Genomic DNA, 20,491 nt, shown 5'->3' with positions numbered 1-20,491 from the left:
CAAAAAGAACAATTAGAAAAGGATTCAAGTTAAATATTTGGATTTAGTCTGAAGTCCCCAAGGTTGGAGGATGCTGGCACAACTCAGGGGAACCTGAGAGCTGAGTGGTACTATGGACAAAGCCTTTGTCACCATTTCATTATTACTGATGCAGCACCTTGCCCTACCAGAAGAAAGTCTGGCATCGATGGTTGCTCATGACCAGCCCTATGCTCTGGCCTTTTCCCATACACTTGCTTCACCTGAATACAGACTTTATGGTCGTTTATTCCAAAGACAGTTCTCCAGCGTCTGGCCCAGCTCCCTGCTGAGCCTGCTCACTCTGGAATGGAGCCTGAGCCCTTCCTCGTGAGTTTCCAGCGTGCGCCCTGCCTTTCCCCAGCCTCCCGGCTTCCCTGCCTTCGGTCGCCTTACCTTGACTTGGGAGCCATATTTGCACCAAGCTTCAGGAGCTGTGTGTTTTCTCCCTACCTGTCAATTCCTGCTCTGGTAGGACTTCCCTGTACTAATGTGATACCTTTGTTTTCTACTGTTCACACTTACCTGGGTTGGCTTCAACATTTGTTTTTGCATCTGCTTCCTATCAGTCTGGCTACGGTTTTGGCATGTTAATGCTACAAAATCACCCTTGCAAAAAATTTTTTTGAAAAAAGGAAACTACTAGCAGAACTGTCTTTCTGGATAAGAGGAAAGAAGAAAGGCAGAGAGGGGAAAATATCCAGGGCACGAGGCCAGGCACTTTCCATATGTAACCTCTGTATTTAATTCCCATAACTCTCTATGAAGCAGGTGTTAATATTTCCATTAAGTAAGGACACACAGTTAATAAAAGGAAGCATTTTTCTTACAACGACCATGCCTTCTCCACAACAGCTGCTTCCTCACAAGTTTGAAACATCTGAAATGGAAAGGTTCTGCTCTTTCTGTATAACACCCTGGCAGCAACTGAACTTAAGTACTGAAGAAGTTGGGATTTGGGCAGAGATGTGTGAAAGCTGATCAGATTTTTGTTTGAACATGAAAACATTACAATATGATAAAGGGTGATAAAGATCCCAGAGAGTAATAAGAACAGATACATATATGAGAAAAGATCTGAAGGGAAGGAAGTATATTGAAGGCTTTACAGGATAAAGTAAACATTTCTACCTATTCCATAGAGGGCACAGGTAACAAAGGCAAGAGAGGTGACTGTAGGAAACAGGAAAACAAAGCAAAAATCATTCCCTTTCTCTCCTGCTTCCCCCACCCCAAGAACAGAGTAAAACAAAACAAATGAAATAATCAATGTAAGATAAACAGCAATTTTAAGCACTCAAACAATTGGAAGCTGATGGTGTTCCTTCATCTGGTGTTTTGTCAGCAGAACTACATACAGCCATTGTGATGGGCCCAGAGGATAGATTCACATGTTCCTGATGGATTATTCTTATTTATCTCTAAAGTTCACCCATTCCTATTCTGCCCCATTAAATCCATTTATTTTTTGCTTTTTGCCTCAGTGCCCCCACCCTCTCCTGGCTGCTCCTACCACGAACCTGGAATTTACTCTAGATGCCTCCTTCTGTCTCACCCCAGGGTCACCAAGCCCTGTCAGTTCTATTTAACCTTTCTCACATCTGTCTACTGCCTTCCATGACCCCCATCACTGCCTTAGACCAAGCCAACAGCGTCTCCTGCGTGGACCACCACAGTATCTCTGATTTCTTTTTTATTACCTTCTTGGTTCCTTTAATTCATTCTCCACACCAGAGGTCAACAAATTTTTTTTCTGTAAAGAACCAGATAATGAGTATTTCTGGCTTGGCCAGCCTTACAGTTTCTGTCTCAAGTCTGCCATTGAAGGGGAAAGCAGCTGGAGCCAGTAAATGGTAGTGGTATTCCAGTAAGACTTTATTTACGAAAGAGACAGCAGCAGGGTCTGACGTGGTAGCCATAGTTTGCCGAGGATCCTTGCTCTACAGAGGGACCAGCGATCCTTCTTAAATGTGTGATCATTTCCAGCAGTCCTGTTGGCCTTATTTCTTTCAGATCCTTGAAAGCTCCAGGTTGCTTCCAGATTTGGGCCTTTACACAAGCTGTTTTTCTCTCCCTGGAAAATTTCACTTTCCTAACTCCCACTCAACCCTTCTGTTCTCAGCTTAAATGTCACTTTCTCAGGGAAACCTTCCCTATCCTTCCTAAAAGACCAATTTAGGTTCTTGTGCTATATCCATATTCCCCCCACCATAACTTTTATCTCAATTTGAATTGAATAAATACTTGTATGATTGTTTATCTAACATTTAGCTCCTTGCTAAGCTGTAAAGTCTGAGGGTCAGGGAATATGTCTGAAGTTCTGCTATGAATTCTCAGCATCTAATCCTGTTCCTTGTATAGTGGGCACTTAGCAAACATTTGTTAAATAAATAAATTTAAGTCTTTAATTTCTACTTGTAACATGAAAATTGATATTAGAGAAACTGTTGCAAGTCGAAGAATGAAGGTAAAATAGAGATTGTTGTAGGGTTTCACTAGCAGTCATGGGAAGCGCACAGATTTTGCAAGAAAAACTTTCAGGCTGAGCCATATCAAACTGCCTACATTTGACTATTCTTGACCTTCAAAAAAAAGCAGTTTCATGTGCCTCAATCTAATACTCAATGTTATGTACCCTCTCTTATCGCTCCTTACTTCCAGCACCTGAGGAATTCAGTGGAACCCACGAACACGTGGGGTCACAGTGCCCACTTGGTTTATGTTGCATTGAACGTTGCATTTAATACACTCTTGATGGATATGAGGCCTTGGGGGGAGGAAGAAGGGGAACTTGCCGATAGGGTGGACGCTGGAAGAAGAGCCTGCAGCAACACCTAGTAACTGAGGACACGATAATAAAAGATCTTTGGAGTTAGTTGTCCAACACCAGAGGAAAAAGATGGAAAAGCTCAATGAAATGAAAAAGGATCTTGATTTTGCACATAACAGCTTTCTGGTAGAATTGAAATGCTAAAGCCTTTCAGGCTACAAGAGAAAATATCCTTGGAAAACAATTCAGAAGGGCAAAAGAAGAAAAGATGAAAGCTTGAGTTTATGTTTATTAAAAGCAGACATGTAATGAATTCATTAGCAGAACACATTATGGATTGTTTAATCACAGGACATAATTGTACATATGGTTTCATTTATTAACAATCCTTGAACATTTTGGAAAATAAAATAGGAATTTTTTTCTGTAATAATGTAGCATAAGCCTTAGGATATGAAGACTATGCCCTCTTGTGTGCCCTTTTAGCTTTCTGATTCATAAAAGGTGCGGAAGGGGAGCAAAGCATAATATCACATATAAATGTGAACATAGTTTACATACATATATGATACCATGTGTGCTGACATTCACATTGATGTCATGTTCCTTACATATTTAAAATATCAATCTGTGCCATTTTACTGCAAAATCTTTGTCTGTGAGTCTCCTTTCCTCCCTGTTCCGAAGCGATTTCAGTTAACTGTTGCCCCTACAGGCCACTATCCTCTCCCCTGGGGCCCAGATCATCAGGGCGCAAGTTGCTCAATGTACTAGCAGTTGCATTTGCAGTTGGCCGCCTTGATCATTCCTCCCTTCTTAAAACAAACACTTTCCGCTTGGCATCCAGGCCTTGGTTTCTTTTTCCTCCTCTTACCTCATTGGCTGATTATTCTCAGCTGGCTTCACAGTTTCCCCTCAGTTCCCAGGCTCAAATATGTAGAATACCCTGGGGTTGTTCTCTGCGCCATTTCTTAGGTCATCGGTGTTCAAACTTATTTTAACCCCTGTGCAGCAAAAAAATACATTTTACCACAATCCCGAGTGTACGCACATACGCGCACATGCACGCACACACACGCGCGCGCGCTGTGTTCCAGTTAAACTTTACCCAAAACAGGGGGCCAGACCATGGCCTGTAGTTTGCTAAATGCCGATCTAGCCTATTCCAGAGATTTTGTGACAGAATCATTTTTTAATTATCTTAGACATAAAAAACCTGTTTTTTAATAAATCTTTGAACTGAGGAAAGAGCTTTCATAATCCTTTTCATCATATATACTCTAATTTTAACAGCTCTGTGAGTATCTCCATTTTTAACACATATCCTATAGATAACAGAAGCCCATTTTTTTTCACCCCCTTTTCTTGGACCTAGGAAAGATCTAGTCCTTAACTTTTGTTTACTATTTCCTCATGTCGTAACAAGTAGTATTAAGTCAAACTCCTGGCTTTTGCCCTAAAGGAAAACACTTGTGTTCTTTTTATTATAGCATTCTTTTTTCCAAACAAAAATAAGCTTTGTGACTTTTTCTGAGTCCCTTCTAAGTTCTGACAGTGTTCTTTGGTTTTGTAACCCTGGTTACAAATCTAAATGATAATTCGTATCTGCATATTGTGGATGAAAGGGATGCTTTTGTATGGAGCCAGAATAAATGCTTTTTAGTTGTGTGGACACTGGCATTTTTTCAGAGAACAACCTGGCACAGTGAGGGCATCTACTTTTGGGAAGATCCAAATCTGGATTCTAGTATTGCAGCTCGCAGGCACAGTGATCTTGAGCAAGTCGCTTTACTTGGTTTCAGTTTTTTCACTTATCGAGATTACGAATACCAGGTGTGCACAAACTCAGAGGCTTGTATGGAAGGTAAACTGATGATCATGTGTGATAATGATATGTAAAAACACTCCATAAATGGGAGAGTACTATATGAATATCATAAGTTATTTTTTTCTACTTGCTTCCCTTACTCTATGTATGCTGTAGGCCTTGATGTACAAAAAGGACTCACTCCATTTCTCTACAGTTTGCCATTATCCCAACAATAGTTACCATTCTAAGTAAAACCAATTCAACTACTTTGTTCAATGGGAACCACATTTTGGGAGGGGTGTGCCCTGTGTTGCTGTCTGTGGTCAGTCCTATGTGCCAAGTTAGATGCCACGGTCACCATATAAAGCCGACTTCTGTACCTGAACTATCACATGCCCCAAGGGCTCACCCTTCACTGGGGCTCCTCTTATACCTGCTCCCTTAGTACCTGACTTGCTCCCTCTCTTATCTCTTTTCCAATCAGGGTTTGCTGACCTGGCTGCAAATGGGAACCTTAGAATAGTTTAGTTTCCTAAGCTGAGGGTGAGAGTTCCCTTCTGATCCCAGGCCAGTCCCTTGCCCATGTATGGACGGAGGTCAGAGATGAAGGATCTTAAATCAGTGGCCTCCACAGACCCTATGACCAAATGTGCCTAATTCCAGGTGTCACGAGACTCCATGTTGTATTTGGGAGTTTGGTATCATTATGTGACTTCACCTTTAAAGCTCTGCATCGATCAGTTTTTCTCCACGTTAGTGTATGATGCTTTTACTCTGCTTAAAACACCCGAGATGTTTAGTCTGTTTCCTATCAAAACACATTTAGAGAATAACATTACGTATTATTGGGCCAGAGTTTTCCAAAACCCAGCCAATTTCCTATTTAGTCTATTTTAAAATGGAGTGCAATGTAAAACAGAGTTTAATAATTTATGTAATGGTCTTTTTTTGCACCTCAACTGAAGTACTATTATAGAGAAATTTGGGAATTAAAAAAACCCCTTCATTTTTAACACAGATAAATTGTAACCTTCACTAGTTACTATTCTTTACTACTTTTTGTATTCAAATTGGTCTGGTTTTGAAGCTTTAATAGTTCAAGTGGTTATTTATGTTGGATATTATATTGATATTCTTGTAGCAAGGGACAGCTCAACGCTAGGGGGAAAAAGGAATGTATTTGGTTCACAGAAATGACAAGTCCCAAGATAGTCCCAGCTTCAGGCATGGCTCAGAGTGAAAGTGAGATCCCCAGGACGTGGTCCTGAGGATTGCTGTTCTCTGTGTTGTCTCCTTTCTCAGACATGCACTTCCCTTAGAAGGACAGTTTCCTACAGAAATCCTTAGTGGAGTCTTATTGGTCTGGTTTGGGCCACATGCTCCTTTGTGATACAGTTATTGTGTTCAGTAGATGCAGTTGACTGATCCACTAGGCCTGGGTCCCGTGGACTGAGAGTGGAGGAAATAATGGTGCTATTATTCCACAAAGAAGGTATTCATTCTGGACAGGCAAAAGCATGAAATGTCCACTTCAGACACCACTGAAGTAGCATTTTATTTAGGGTCTGGATCAGCTCTATTCCACCAGCCTCCCTGAACCTGAGTTTATTTTTTTTTTAAGGGACTGGGGATGAGAGTAGAAATAAACTGGAACTTTTCTGGTCATTTCTTGTTTAAATAAGAATTCAGCCAGCCTACTAGACCCTGGAGATTTAACTAGAGAAGGCACTGTTGTGGCTCTTAAGGTCATTACATCTAGTGGAAGACATACAGATTTTTATATTCGAGACGGTGTAATGTTTATGATGATGTCATCATGCATTGGGTATTAGGGGGAGGGCATGTGGCTGATTTGGGAGCAGGGGATGGGGCTTGGAGAGGAGTCAGCCAGGTCTGCTGGGGGAGCTAACATCTGAGCTGGGTCCTGAACAATGAGGAAGGGTTTCGGGGTGAAGAAGGGGGCACGGGACGCCCAGGCAGGAGAGACACAAAGTAAACGCACGCGGAGACGCCCTAGAGCCCGGGGAGCAGGGTGAGCTGCACGCAGTTTAAGGTCGCTGCAGGGCACGCGGGGAGAGGCTGGCGGTGTTCGTGGAAGGGGGCAGGTGCGGGGACCCATGCAAGCTGCCTGGAGCAAAGGTTCAGCTTACCAAAGAATTTAGACTTTGTCCTGTGCGAGCGAAGGAGGTTCTAAGGAAGGAGCAGGGGAAATATTTGGGCATCTATGCTTTATCTGAGGCACAGTCACATAGCGTCATGTGTCCCCTCTGTTGACCATTCACCAAGATGTATCTACTGAGCACTTCTGTGATGGTCACTGTGTTGAGATCCCAATAATGAACCAAGCCCTGCTCCCTGCTCCCATGCACTCCACTGTTGAGTGGGGAAGGCAAACGGATAATTTAAGTGGGTGATTTGAAACATGATTAGTGTTACCAAGTCACTAAAATAAAAAGGGTTTTAAAAAGATAAAATAGTTGTCATGCAGTGGAAGAAAGTTGTCTGCTCCTTCCTCAGAGGCTTTTTTGTACTTCCAAATATACCTGTTGCTTTGTCTAGAACAAAATGCCCTTCCTAACCTGTAGGCTCATATTTGGAGGAACCCCAAGCCACAGAACACTTCCCCACGCCCAGACCCAGTTACCAGGCTTTGCCAGTATTTTCCATCTACATTCCCCTTCTGTCCTCAAGGCTCATGTGTGTTAAGGACTGTCCAGGTTTGTGCCAGTTCCTGTGACAGGGCGACAGATGGAGCTGCTCTTGGACTTCTTGGAACTCATGGATGGCAGAGCTTGTTTACGGAGTTTCGAGCAGTGTTTGCTCAGAGGACGGACCCCAACAGCGAGAAGCAGAGGTGAAGGTCCTTAGACCGAGCTTTTGTGCAAGGACTGGTCCCTTTGACATGGGGCAGATTGGGTGCATGGCACTCCTGGCTAATACGTGTCCTGGTGATTAAGAGAGTAAGTAGTTTTTCGGAAGTGTCTGATTTGCAGTCAGGAGGAGGCTTAAACCTTCAGAGGATCTGGCTCTTATAATTCTGACTTAGGAAAAGGGAATAATGAGGAACATGTCAGTTCCTGGTTCGTCAGAGATGCTCGTGGGTGAAGTCTAGCTTCATGACCGAAAAAACCCAGCCAGCCAACCCACCCACCCAAGAGTAACACCAACCAACCGGAAAAACAAAAACACAGACAAAAGCAAAACACACCAAAAAACCATACCCCAAATGATAACAAAAACTAGTGGTCTGGTAATTGCCAAAAGGTAGCCTTGGGCTGAGCCAACTTCAAAATTTGGCAAGGTGACCAAAAGATCACGTAAAAAGGGAAATTCATACGGTAGAAAAAGAGGGGGGAAAAACAGAATTAACTGGGGGAAGGATAATAGACCATGTTTTTGTTGTTGTCATTCTGATTTATAAGTTAGGAGGAATTCATTTCCTAAATTGTTAGAAATAAATTATTCGTGGAAGAGCCATCTGTGTTCTCTGTTGACAATTTATCCACAAAGAAGGAATGGCATGCTGTGGCAGAAGTCTGTTGAAGCATATTTTTTATGTGACTCCAATCAGTTTGAGGATCTGCTTCAGTTTCAAACTCCCTCCATCTGATACTTTAGTGTAATGCGAGGTTTGTGCTGCATTTCTTACTGTAATAAAAAATTCAGAGAGACTAACAATAAAAGGGTACTGTTGCTAGTGGGGAGGAAACATTTATAATTGCTAGAACTTTCTCTGTATGAAGAGATTGGGGCAGCACCTGATTAGAAAAGGGAGCGGCTTTCTTAAATTGAGAAGATGTCAGTGTTTTAGATAAAAGAATGTTGAGGTGTTGGGGGAACTCATGGAGTTAGGAAAGAGCTAAACCATTTCCCAGATCAGTGCCTTAAACTGATGAATGAACAAAATGCAGTTTACTTGAATGAACAAAATGCAATTTACTTGTTTGCCGAGTTTACATCTCTGCTTTATAGAACTTTTCAGATTTTAATAGCTTAGATCAAAGACTACTATTTGCATAATACAGTTACGCTGTTCTATAGCTTCACGTGAGACTTCGGTGAGCCTTCCTTGCTTTGTTTGGTTTTTCCTGCTCACTCTGTGCGCCTGTGCTTTCTGGCTTTGCTCTCGGCTGTCCTCTCCAGCTTTCCAACATGCCTCTCACGAGGTCACGTCTTTAACCAGAAAGCCTCCTAGTATTTTTTTCAGCCTTCGATCACTGGGAGACAGGAAGAAGGGTGGTTTTAAAGTTAATCTTCATCATTGTAGAAAATAACATTGTCTCGACACCCAAGCGAGTAAGGCTTGGAAACCTCAGTACAGACCCAGGCAAGGCTGCGAGGAGGGATCCCGAGCAAAGGCTTTCCCTGGGCCAGAGCCCGGGGCCCGGAGCTGCCGCAGATGCGCCCCAGACGCTGTTCCTGAAGCTGCGGAACCCGCTGCGGGGGCGCTGCTGCGGGGGCGCTGCTGCGGGGGCGCTGCTGCGGGGGCGCTGCTGCGGGGGCGCTGCTGCGGGCGTGCAGCGGCCACGGCCACGGGGTGCGGGGTGCTGCCGGCTCCTTTGACCACTCAGCCTCTGCGCCAGCAGCGGGACCAGGCAGGGGTGCGTGGCAGGCGGCATCGGGCCGGCCGTGCGTAAAGCCCCGCGCTCCGCAGGGAAGGTGAGCGCGGCGCAGCGGCAGGAGGGGCCGCTGCCATCCTGTCCGGCCCTGTCGGTTCCAGGGCCCACTGCTGGGGCTGCTGCTGTCGGGCCTGGGCCAGTGCAGAGCTGGGCCAGGCCAGGGATGCGTGTCCAGGGTGACGCTGTCGGCCGCGAGATGCTGGCAGGCTCCGCGGATGGTCCAGGCGGTGACCAGAGGACGGGCCGACTTCTCAGGCTCCTGGGCACCCCGTCGCTTGCACCTGCTTCAGCCGGGTCGGGCCGTGCGCCCTGGTGTCCAGCTGGACTGGACTCCACGCTGAGGCTTCTCCCCACGCGGGGGAGCTGCTGGGGGAGTACAGGGCCATGAGAACCAGGAGTACAGGCTGGATTGCTGCCTGAGCCAGCGTGACATTCGCCGCAGCCAGCTGTCTGAGGCTGGGAAGGTGCTCTTCTGGGACCCGGTGGAGGGTGGCCTGGCACTGGCCCTGCAGGTGGGTCCTGTTGTGGTGCAGTCACTGGCCTACCACCGCCGCGAGCCCTGCCTGCTGACTGCCCTGGGAGGCGGCATCTGCTGCTGGCCGGAAGAGGCCCACGAGGCCGAGGGTGGCACAGTTTGAAGCCAGGGGACCCATTACCACCAAGGACACAGGTGCAGACTCTGGACCACTGAAAACATTTTTTCTAGACATGCTGCTGACCAAGGAGTGAGGGAGGGGCTGAGTCTGCAAAGTAATAAATGGGGGTGGCCTCCCTGGGGCCACAAAAAAGAAAAAAAGAAAAGAAAATAATGTTGTCTCTTTACTTACCCAGAAGTCAGACCAGTTTGAGCTAAACTCCTCTAATAATACAGACGTTGGCAAATGGAAGTATTACCACGGTATTCATGGCAGCAGAAATGAACCAAATGTCAGATTCAGAATCCCCCCAGCTACTGCCCCCCCCCCAAGCTGTGGTTTCTGGGGCAGTGGTGTGATTTACAGGATTTGGGGAAATGCCCCTGACATCATGTTTCATGTGAACACGAAGGGTATAAACAAGAGTAAATTTCTATAACAATTTATATACTTCAAGTCTTATCCACTTTATAGGACATTCTTCTCATACCATCTTGATTGGGTTCCCTTAAAGTGTCAACCCACAGTCCTTAATAGACATAAGCATCAGTGCTGGGAGAATTTCAAGGAGTGAGCAAGAAAGTACCACCTCTGCCTCTACTTCTCAAATTGGGAAATACATGCATTGACGGGTTTTCTTTAGTGACAAGTGATTTTTAAAAAAATCCTCACCCATGGATACTTTTTCCGTTGCTTTTCAGAGAGAGTGGAGGGGGGGAGAGAGAGAGAGAGAAAACCACAGATGTGAGAGAGACACATCGATTGGTTGTCTTCTGCACCCACCCCAACCCAGCCGGGGATCCAGCCTGCGACCGAGGTATGTGTCCTTGGCCAGAATCGAACCTGGGACCCTTCAGTCCGTGGGCCGACTCTCCAACCACTGAGTCAGACTGGCTCGGGTTGAAAGTGTTTTTAATAGCTCAAATAGCATAAAGAAATTTAGAGTATTGTGTACGTGGAGAATTGAAGGAACTTGGAGAGGAAGTGTCTCATGTATATCCTGAACTCCTAAAGAGGCCTGATCAGCAGCACTTGGTGGACCTTAGCTGTCCTGTGACATAAGACATCACAATGACTCAGCCCCATTTTGCCAGAGAATGATGCCATCATTTGAATGGCCTGTCAGCACCTGTGTCCGGAGCAGACCACGGTGGAGCTTCAGTTTTCAGGCACCCTCAAGCCAGCTCCATACGCACTAGCCTGTTTTCCAAGTAGCAGTCTAGAACCAGTAATTATAACTTTCAGGGTGGGCATTTTCCACGAGATCTTGGTTTCAGTTACTCTCAATTACTTATCCCATCATATTTGAGTTTTCTTTACAGATTTTTAAAATTTCCCTTTGGTTCTGAGAGCACTCAAAATTTTGGGTTTGACTTTCGTCTGTAGCTGAAGGGCATGGGTTATGGCTGAGGCCCTGTAGGCATTTTGACCCAGTCGAAATGACCATGACTGCTCTTGCTGCAGGTCTGTTGCAGCTGACTAGGTTGTGTGTACAGATGCATTCAAGGTGAGTTTTGTAAATGCTTCTAGTCATGATCGATCATTTCTCCTGCTAAAAAGGGCAGTAAGGAATGCATTCCATATTTTGTATAAAATATAGTATTCTTTTTATAAATTCTTATTACTTAAATAGCATTTCTGGTTTGGCAGAACCTTTAAAATGTTTCCACGCTAAGGGAAGTTTCTTCCTACAGCAAAACAATGTTTTTATTCAGAAATATAGCTGCGGCTTGTGCTAGTGTGTCCACAGTACTATTCCCAGATTTCCTTTTTCTGGTATTCCTCAGACTTGTCTTCTTGAGATGTAAATAAACTTAACGTACAGGGAATTCATACAAAAGTGCCAAATTCAGTTTCCAGATTGTAACAACAATAAAAAAAAGTACAATGAGCTAGAATGTCATGTTCAAGATTGTAGTCCCACACAGCTATTCAAATTTAATTAAAATTAAGTGTAATTAAAAATCCAGTACTCATTTACACTGGCCACATTTGAAGTGTTCTAGTGTTGCTATACTGGACAGCACAGATATAGAAAACTGCCAACCACGGCAGAAAGTTCTACTGCTGGACAGTGAGTTTATGGAGGATTGGCAGACCTTGTAGAAACATAGTTGGAATCATGCAGTATTTGTCCTTCTGAGACTGGCTTATTTAGCACAATGTCCTCAAGGTTCATCCATGTTATCACATAATGCTGAGTTTTCTTCTTTTTTAATATAAGGCTGAGTAATATTCCATTGTGCATATATACCACAACATTTTCTTTATCCATTCATCTTGGCTATTGTCAACAGCGCTGCAGTGAACATGGGAGTGCAAATATCTCAAGATTCAGAATTCAGTTCTTTTGGATAAATACTCAAGAAGTGGGATTGCTGGATCATATGGCAATTTTAGCTTTAATTTTTTGAGGAAACTCCATGCTGTTTTCCATAGGGTCTGTACCGTTTTGCATCCCCACCAATAGTGTACAAGGGTTCCAATTTCTCCACATCTTCGCCAACACTTGCTGTCTTTTGTTTTTTGATAACCATCTGTCTATGCTATAGCAAAGTACCACAGACTAGATATCTTATAAACAGCAGACATTTATTTCTTAAGTTCTGGAGGCTGGAAATCAGAAATCAGCATGAATATTTTCAATTTCATTGATGTTATTTAGCCCCTCTACTGTTTCATTGTTTGTGTTTTCAAATATTAATTTTTGCTTATAGTTTTAAAAATTCCCTACTCCTATTTATTCTTTGGATTTGAAAATATAAAAGAAATGGCAAGAAAGTTAACAGCTTTTAAAAATAGTAGCAATAACAAGTTAGATATAGTAGTGGAAAAAGAATTCTTTCATGATTGTATACCCAAGGACAGATTTAACAAGAAAGGTGCAACTCCTATGTGAAGAAAAGTGTCGAACTTTATTGATAGGAGTTGAGTCAATGGAAACCGAATCCATATATTCCATTAAGAATTTTTTGACAAGATATTTCAAATCATCCAAATGCAGAATCTTAAATAGCTTTAAAAAATCATGAACTTGTTAGCAAAAAACAATGATAAGGCTCAGTGTAAAATATTATGTTGACATTTTGGGATTGTAGACGTTATTTACTTGGGGTACACATGAAATTAAAGATGATTAGTTTATATTTAGTAACTTTATTTTTTCATTGAAGCCGGTGCTTTGTATTTTATTTAGCAAAACATTTCAATATTCATTTTACTTTTGAATACTTGTAGAATATTTATTTAAATTAATATTAAAGAATCCCTAAGGGAAGAATACAAGCTAATAAATGTATTGTAAGCTCAAAAATCTCTAATCTTTTTTGGGGGGTGGGAAGTGTGTATCTATTTAATTAGCTACTTGACCTTGTATGAGATTTTTGTCCATCATTTTACTACCCTCTCCTCTTCATTGAAAAAAATTCTCTAAAGGGCTTAGTCCTGAAGAAATAAATAAAAAAGTAGCAGAAGAAGGGTAAGATGGAGTGGGAGATAAAATTAGAACAGTTGCAATCAATAAAAATCTTTAGTGAGAGAACTGTAAACAAAATATGGTAGTACATATCCTCTAAGAATTCATGATTACTCATAATTTATTCATAACTATATTAAAATGTAGAACTATGCTTAATTATTTAATGTCTATTTAAATTTTAAAAATGGAATTTAAAAATTGAGGAGGGCAATATATTTTCCTGTGATCTGAGTAGCTCTGAAGCATTATAGGGGTAAGCCCTATAGTAGTCTACCATCTTTCTGCATCTAACATTGGATTCAGTACACATTAGCAGATATTTGGGGGGTCATGCAGTTTAACATTTATAGTGAATCTCAGACTTGAGATCACATAGTGGCCTCCAGAATTATGCTGCGTGTGCCTTTTGGTGGGTGGGTACTCAAGCTGGTTGGAGGGAACCAACAATAAGAAAAAGCACTCAGCTTTCTAAAGAGTTCTTTTAGTATTTACAAGTCAGTGTCTCTTGCTCTCTCTTTCTCTGCCCACTCTTATACCCCCATTGATCCCCTCCACCCCACATCCGCTCCCACCCCAGACCTTCCCCACACTATTGTCTGTGTCCGTGGATTTTGCATATATGCATATAAATTGTTTGATTAATCTCTCCCCACCCAGCCACCCACCCCCACCTTCCCTCTGAGACCCCTCAGTCTGTTGCATGCTTCCATGTCTCTGGATCTATTTTGTTCATCAGTTTATTTTGTTCATTAGATTCCACATATGAGTGAGATCATGTGATCCTTGTCTTTCTCTGACTGGCTTATTTCACTTCTGAAGATGTTCTGACAAATCAGTTTGACATATGAGTTACCTTCTTCCTGAGAGAATTAAAAAGACAGTTCCAAGGAGTTTCTGGAAAGAGATTGTTCAACTAAGCTTTTACCTTGCTGATTTTGTTCTGGGTGGTCAGTGTTGCTACCACTTTATCTGCTTAATAGCAAATTGAAGTTTTTATTTCTCATTCATTCGTGTCTGCTAGAAATGCTTGACGTTTTCCACCCACACTGGTTCTGTGACATCACCGTTAATCATCTTTTTCATCTCTTCACCTTTGAAATAAAATGAGTTGTTCATTTATGGGCATAAAGAGAGATGACTGTAAAAAGGGACTTGTGGTTTTCCATTATTTTTTGTAGTCATGTCTTGGTTCATTAGGATGATCTACCATTTTCTCTTAGTTTCAGAGAACTCTCAGAATTGTCAGCCAACACTTGTTGAGAAATATGGCTTGTTTCTATTGTTTTGTCTTTCCTTCATTTCTTTTCCTCCCTCCCTTCTTTATTTTCCCCTCATGTCTTAGGTACAACAGGCATCTATTTGTATAATCATACCCACCCTCTTCCATTGTTTATTTGGCCTCTGGAGATTTGAATTTCTTTTAGAAATATGCTCAGTATTTTAGGCTGCGAAGATGTGCTAAAACATGAGCCAATTAATGATGGGCTTATTGACGAGTTCTAGAAACTCGCAGGGTTCATTCTACAAGAATTACTTACAGGTCATATGTTAGAACATCAAACAAGTGGAAACAATTAGTACCAGTAATGTCTGAACCCTCGGTTTACCACCGAGGGAGGGAGATCATTGATTAAAACTCCCATCTGTTCCGAAGATGTTTCCGCGCGCCTAGTTGTTTGTGAATCAGCTCAGCTCAGTGATTGTGCTGCTTGTCTAGCTATTTGTCTGTTTCTTAGAGTCATTGGTTGTATGCACATTTACCATAATATCTTTGAGAAATGGGGTGTTATTTTTGGATACTATAGTTAATTCAACAATGTGTTTAGTACATTACATGTACTAGGAACTTGTATTTTGCAATTGTCACCAATCCTAAGAATTGTGTAATCAGTGAGTTAAGTATATAATTTCCAAATGAGTGAGTGGACTTATATTTTGGCAATAATTTGATGTTAGAGAAAGAATAGATTCATCTGGATGTGAGTTCATCTCTACTTACAGAATGAAAGATGAAAGTGTTCTGTTACTATAATCAAGTTCTTTCTTTTTGTCCAAATCATGAGGATGTAGAGCATAGGGAATATATTTAATAATATCATAATAACTTTGTATGGTGACTTATTGTGCTGATCTCTTTGTAAGGTATATAAATGTCGAATCACTATGTTGTACATGTGAAACTAAAATGTAATATTATATGTCAACTGTGATTTAAAAAACAATTTTCTTTCTTACAGTACCCTTAATCTACTTATTTATTCTAAATAGTGATGCTATACTTATGTAGAATTTCACAATTCACAACTTACTTTCACATTTATCTCATTTCTCATTAAATATTTTCCCTCTACTGCTTTCTTCCCATATGGAGGTCATTGAATAATTGACTCTAAGATTTGAAAGGGAACCTAAACATTTTATGATCAATTACTCTATCCAATGGTCAGCCAGTCAGTTGTTGGCAAGAGGAGAAAATATTAGAGAGACAGATAGGCTGACCACTGGCTTAACCAAAGGGGTGAAAGAAAATTTTCCTTTTTTGGAAAAGGCAAATCGTATTTTTTTTTACATTTGCCCCTTTATTTGACTGTTTTTTTGGGCTCAGTCTATTGGGCCTTGTCGGCTTCTGCTTTAGGGGCTCTCCCGTCACTTTAAGGTCATTAATTTCTACCATCTGGGGCTTTACTAATCCACCAGTCAGCTTCAAACTTCGTCTACATGCTAAGCCTAAGGGGTGTGGGTTTCTGGTGGTGTAATTTCTAAGGGTTTTGTTTGTTTTGTGTTTTTACTTTATTTATTTATTTATTTATTTATTTATTTATTTATTTATTTATTTATTTTTACTGATTTAGTTATTTCAAAACACATATGGCAAATTAAGAGTTATACGTATGGAACTTAAAATCATTTGCTTGCTCTGGTTTAAAATTTATTGAATTATTTCTCACTTCAGTAAAACTTTGGAGCTTATTTAAAAAAACTTGTAAGTTATTCTTATCCTGTTCTGATGAGAATACAAATCCAATCAGGTACATTAACTATTCTGTGATACAGATGGAAAAGAGAAAAAGTCAGCCCACCCAGGCTGGACTTGGTTTCTGAGGTGATTATCATTTAGCAATGGCTTAATTGATGACAGTATGCCCTGTGACGTGACTGGAAACCAGATAGTTACAGGAAACTGTGGAAAAATTGATGCAACAGGGAAACTGTACTTCCTGAGCCAACACAACGCATCCTGTGCAAATGCGATGATTCCTCAGTTGCGGGATCAGGAACTCAGCGTAAACTACTGTGTAAAAAGGGGAATGAATTAGTGATCGAGGAGAGTAAGATGAACGTGAAACCAACCACCCTCAAGTGTACTGACAAAAATGTTCAATACCTTTCCTTCCCGTTGCTAGGAGAGGGACGAGCCGGGGGACCTGTGCATTGCTTTCTGTGCCCACAAGGAATGACGTACCTGCTAACCTAGGATTTGCTCTCTGTAGACATTGTAAACAGGGGTGCATGAGTCATCTTTTTAATAACCTGCTGTAAACTCTATCTGTAGGGCCCCAGAAAAGAAAAGTAAGTTATGATGAAAAGCTGTCACTCCTTTGTTAAATAAATTGAAGTTAAATTGACACAGGGAGGCTTATTCAAAGTTCAAAGCCTTCCATTTTATCTCTATTTCTGAGGGCAGTCTCTTCGGAACCCTTTGTTTAGACTTTACAACAAAAATAGCCCAGGGAGCTGCTTGCGCAGAGAGGTTTTGTGGTTCTCTGGTGACCATGGAGATTAATCTTCTCCCTGGCCAATCAGCTGTTCACAACACTGCTGCCTTCGTTCCCCAAGAGCAATTTCTAGTCCTGCCTGAGAATGTCGGACACAGCAACAAGCACCGAGTCCTCTAAGTATTCCACACGGGGTGCGGGCTCCCTGACACTGACTCAAGTCCCCTTCAGTTATTCATGTGTGCCCTTCCCTGTTCCGCATCTCAAGGGCATGCTGTGCTGCCAGTCATGCTGCCGGGAGGATGGCATTAAAAGCAAGGCCATTCATTTACTCATTTACTCATGAATTTATTTGATTGCTGATTTTGTGCTCTTACCATGTTTTCAACTCTACATTGGGCACAGATGATATTCTAGTGAGCTAAAATAGATACCATCTCTGTACTAATAGACCATACAGTCTTGGGATGGGGAATTAAGAAACCACACTGATTAATGTATATTTTCAAACTGAGATATTAAAAATAACGAAGGAACTGGATTTAGACTAAACATGCTCTGAGAAAACCGTATTTCTCCACCTGTGTGTGAGAAAAGCTCATCATAGGCAAGAGCCCTGTGGCCGGAGGAAGTGTGGCTGAAAGACAGGGAGCGGAGAATGGTGCCTCAGGAGCCAGGGAGGTGGGTCAGACAAGGCGATATGGGAGCTAAAAATCTCGTAGAGAATTCTTGGGCTTTATGGTAAATGCAAATGGGAAGTTAACAGATTTTTAGGATTTAGAGGGGACCTGATGGGGATTGTGTTTGAAAAGATACACAGCCTGGCTCTGGGAGGGCAAAGGTCAGAGGGGGGCCAAAGAGGCAGAAGGAATATTCCAGCTTAGAATCTGGAAGCCGGTCGTTAATGATCCAGCATTCCTTCGTCATTGCCTTGCTCCTGAACGCTGTTCTGTGCAGGTCTGTGTCCCCCATTCCTTGAGTTTAGGAATCCTGCTCTGCTTGTTTTTGGGTTCCTTGTAGTGTCTGACACCAGAATTTGCATATACACATCCAACAAATGCTATAGTTAATCTGTAGCTCTTCTCCATCTCACAAGACATGTCAGTAGGCTTAAAAGAATACAGCCCTTCTGTATTCCGCTGAGAGCATTATCTAGCGACCTAATTCCTGAAGACAGATGGAGATAAAATTATACTTGCCTTTTCTTTTGCTACTTCATATGTGCCTTGCATTTTATTCCTACACATTAATATCTTCTATAAAATGACGTTTACAGTCCTATCTTCATGTCAACCTAAAGCATTGCTATTGTAATTATTATTTCTATCTCCTCACAAATACAATAGCCACATTGGGAGAGATTTGTAGCTGAAAGCAATTTCCTGAAGAGTCACAGAAGCAAAACCATACTGGAAGTTTTCTGAGTTTGAAAATCAGGAGTTGCAAACATAAAGGAGTAAAGCAGGTTAGGGAGTGGTACCATCTGTGGCAGAACTGGGAGAGCATGAGTTCTTCCACAGCGTTCAAATTTAAATACGTAATACACCGTGACATCCGCACAAAACATTGTGGCCAGGGGTAGGGGTGGGAGGGTAGGGGTGGGTTGGAGGGATGGGTGGGGGGAGCTAAGTGACTATGCATTTGCCTTTAAGTGATTAAAGATTTTTTTTTTTTTAAATCCAGAGAAGTAATAGAAAATTTCAATGTGCCCATCTACTCTTACGGGTTGTGGGCTAAGCTCTTTGGAGTGACTAAAGCTTCAAAGCTGTGTTGGGCTGAGCAGGGGGTAGGACCAGCATGCCTCCAACGGTGCAGTCTTCTCAGAGAACTGCAAAGCGGGCTCAATGTCCTCTGGCTGCTAGGTCTCTCCTTTCCCAATGGACCGCTCCAGCTTTTCCTTGCCCCGTCTAATGATTACATCCAGTCAGGGGAAGGTATAACGCATGTGAGTTTGACAGAAAGGAAGAAAGTTCTTACGACTTTTGAAATCAGAAGCAAACATCTCTTCTCACACATCTCCTGGGCAAGTCTCTCAGTAGTTTTATCAGCGACTTTCCCTGAAAGTGAAAAATGAGGGCATATAAATAGCACTGCTCCTGCTTCCATCTGATCCTTAGAAGAAGATTAGCTTAAGCTCAGGCTGAGAGGTCACACAAGACATGGTTTACTGGTGAGCAGTCACTTAAATCACACACTCAGGAATCTAGTGCGGAGAATATTTAGATAACAATTTTTCTTTTTAAACCAGGGGGAGCAGCCCTAGTGATTTTGTAGATGGGGCATCTTTTCCACTGCCGAAATTGGGTCTGGGGGATGGATGAAGCAGAACAGAGCAGAACAGCAGGATTAACTAAGGTCACTTTGCTGTTATACTCTGCAATTTTATTTCTCCCCCTAGAAGGCAATGGAGAGTAGCAGGAATGGGCAACCATGATTTAGGTTTGAATTCTGAGCCTTCAGCAAAACATCCTCTTTGGGCTGCATTTGTACAGTAAAGATAATACAAATACCTGTCTTCATATTTTAGTGGGCTACTGTAAAAAGAAAACTAGGTTATGCGTACTAAAGCAGCTCACAATGACAAGATAATGTCACGTAATAATAATATTAAAACAATTATAGCCAATGCATTGCACTTGTTACTTGCCAGGCACTGTCTAAGCATTTACACTTATTATTTCACTTAGTTCTTATAGTCACTTCATGAGGCAGAATCTATCATCTGATCTATACGGATGGGTAAACAGGGCCGCAGAGCTGAAATAACTCTCTCAAGGCCAGCCAGTAAGAATCGGTGCTAGGATTTTAACCCACATAGTCTGGCTCCAAAAGTTTAATCACTATGGTTAAAAAAATAAAATAGCATAGACTTTTAACTAAATGAAAAGATAAGCATTTGAATCCTGGCTTTATGGCTGCGTAACTATGGCCAGAACTTCAGTGTGCTCGTCTTAGAATAGAGATGGAGAATTATTACTTTTAGATGTTTGGGGAGGGCTAAATAAGAAAACATGCAAGTCAGTGCTTAACCAATAGGAGGCACGCACTGTATTATTATTATTTGTTGTTGGGAAAGCTGTGGTGTATTTGTCTGCTTGGGCTGCCATAAAAATATATCCCAGACTTGGTGGCTTAAACAACAGAAATTTATTTTCTCACAGTTCTGGAAGCTAAAAGTCTAAGATCAAGATGCCAGCAGGGTTGTTTCTGATGAGACTGTCTTCCTGGCTTGCGGGCAGCTGCCTTCTCCCTGTGTCCTCACAGGGCCTTTTCTCTGCGCATGTTGGGAGAGAGGAGAGAGATCTATGGTGTGTCTTCCTCTTCTTATAAGTCCTGTTGGATTAGGGCCCCACCCTTATGACCTCATTTAATTTCATCTCCTTAAAGGTTTTATATCCAAGTACAGTCATATTGGAGGTTAGGGCTTCAACATATGAATTTGGGA

General features: G+C 42.0%; 1 protein-coding gene across 1 annotated transcript in view; it reads left to right on the top strand.

Annotated features, from left to right (window-relative positions):
• The window catches only part of CPE (carboxypeptidase E), a 79,749-nt gene that overhangs the window by 35,994 nt on the left and 23,264 nt on the right, over positions 1–20,491 (top strand). The gene's annotated exons all lie outside the window — the stretch shown is intronic.

The sequence above is a fragment of the Miniopterus schreibersii genome, assembly GCF_964146895.1.
Source record: "Miniopterus schreibersii genome assembly, chromosome: 4".
Classification (NCBI taxonomy): domain Eukaryota; kingdom Metazoa; phylum Chordata; class Mammalia; order Chiroptera; family Miniopteridae; genus Miniopterus; species Miniopterus schreibersii.
This window is presented reverse-complemented; position numbering and strand designations above follow the sequence as displayed.